The following is a 2306-nucleotide window of genomic DNA, read 5'->3' on the forward strand; positions in this document are numbered from 1 at the left end:
TAGAATGGCATCCAAACCAGGTTAAGGCTTGGGGATTTCTGCAATTGCAATGCTATTAATTACTTACGAAAAATCCTGAAGAAGAGAGAAAAGCAATCGACATTAGACAGATTCTTTAACCCTTTCAAACAGAAAAAAAACACGACTAATAAAAACGCAAGACTATGTATGTATGTATTTTTATTATCATCAATACATACTTAAATAAAGGTAGTAAGTATATATTTTTTTATTTTGATGGGGTCTCCAGAACCAATTAATCAAATTCCCATAGAAACCTATGGTAAATCGATAATCGGTTAACGAACAATTCGGATAGCGAACAAAGTCTTAGAACGGATTATGTTCGTTAACCGATCACCCACTGTATTTCAGTTGATGGTTTTTTTGAAGTTTCTTTATATTGACTTTTTTAATGTACAGCAGTGTTTTTCAACCTTCTTGAATACGCGACCCCTTTACAAGTTAAAAAAATTCTGGCGACCCCCCAGGGCCATATTAAAACTATATAAGTGATTTTAAAACTACGTACTTAATTTTCTTTCTGTTGAGACCTAAATATCGATCGAAAAACCAATTGTACTTTAAAATAAAAACGCAAAGCCTTCTCACTGAAATTGTAGTTTTATTTATTGTAGTGTAGGACCTACAAACACTTGTCTTTTTCTTTTACCCGTGACCCTCTGTGTAAGGCTTTGCCACCCCCTGGGGGTCGCGACCCACAGGTTGAAAAACACTGATGTACAGAAACTTACTACATTATTATAATAATTACTAATATAAAAACCATCGTCTGTGTGTGAATTCCTTACAATTCCTGCAAGTTTTTCCGATACAGGTAAAATTTTGGTTATAGTCGTTTTATGTCATGAAAATTTATCACTTTTGCTTTTAAGTGCAGTAGCTCGTTTGCTAATAACAGTGCTTCAAGGAATCCGTAAGAACTCGATTTTGTAGTTTATTTTTCATTAAATTTAATTGCAAAAAATACGTTTAATTGCTGCACTTGAATGAGGAAGCAATATAAAAATCTACTAAATGTCAAAGTAAAGTAAAAAAATATAGAAATATAGAATAAAAATGAATGTTTTGAAAGGTACTAAATTGAAAGGAAAGGTATTAGGATTTCATGAATGATACTAAAAAAATGGTGTTGGTCACTTAGTACTGGGACAAGTAAAAAAATACTAGATTAGTACAAAAGTACTAGGTGGAAAAAAACCTAGTTCAAAGGTAAGTCAAAAGTAGCCAAATGCTCGAGCAGTTGGCTACTTTTGGGATACGTTTTAAAAATTATTTGGCTACAAGTGCAAGAAACATCTGGCAACGCTGCAACAGAACAAAGGCCGAAAGCGAAATTTATGAAGGGAAAATGGTGGAAAAATAAGAAAAAAAAAACAAGGTTCAACAAGCCACACACTGACAATTAGATAACAAATCAAGTAGCTTTAATAACGCTCGCTCGAGCGGGAATATTTAAATCAGCATCACAAATCACATATAAACAAAATAAACAACTGCGCCAGCAATGTCGAATTTGAACGAGCTAGTGCACTGCCTGCGCGCATTGGTCATTCCCGAAGCGCGAGTCACAGACTAGATTTTTTTATATGAATTGGTTTATTTTGATTTCTAAATTTAATAGTTTGCGAATTTGCGCACTCCCTTTGAATGGCGCCCGGGACACGTGCCATACTTGCCCACCCTAGCTACGCCTCTGCCCTAAGAAGTTCTGTTATTTCATCATGAGTAATTTGGCAATGAGGAGGAAGAAATCCAGTAGGCAAAATCGCACGAATATTACTTCTAATCAAGCCACTACACTCAACATCAACGCACTTAGTTATCTTTAGAAATGAAAGAAGACATTATTTTAAAACTCTTTAAAATCTGTTAATATTTTGAGCGTAAATTCAATTTACTTGTAGAAGATATTGAGATTCGCGTACGTGCTTAATTAATATACCAATCATGGTTCAATTCGTTTATTTTTTTTTTATCTTTTGCATTTTTACGTTTAACGATTCAAAAGACTGTTTACTACTAGGAAATCATGCAAAAACTTTCACTGATCGACTAACTAGCACACGTGTAAACAGAAACGTCATACAAAACAAAACCAGAGAGAAAAGAGAGAAATCACCATACGGCCTTTCTCCCATGATAATATATATATATATACGTAGAGCGTAAGACTGCTAGCGTTATTATTTTATCACATCACAGGAGATGGATTTAGTACAAAGAGCGTTCTTAATTGAAACCGCCAAATTGAAGCCAAATTCAAAACTCCACCAATCAACAAG

Source organism: Centruroides sculpturatus, unplaced genomic scaffold (assembly GCF_000671375.1).
Source record: "Centruroides sculpturatus isolate CEXI.00-Female unplaced genomic scaffold, Cexi_2.0 scaffold1293, whole genome shotgun sequence".
NCBI classification, from domain to species: Eukaryota; Metazoa; Arthropoda; class Arachnida; order Scorpiones; family Buthidae; genus Centruroides; species Centruroides sculpturatus.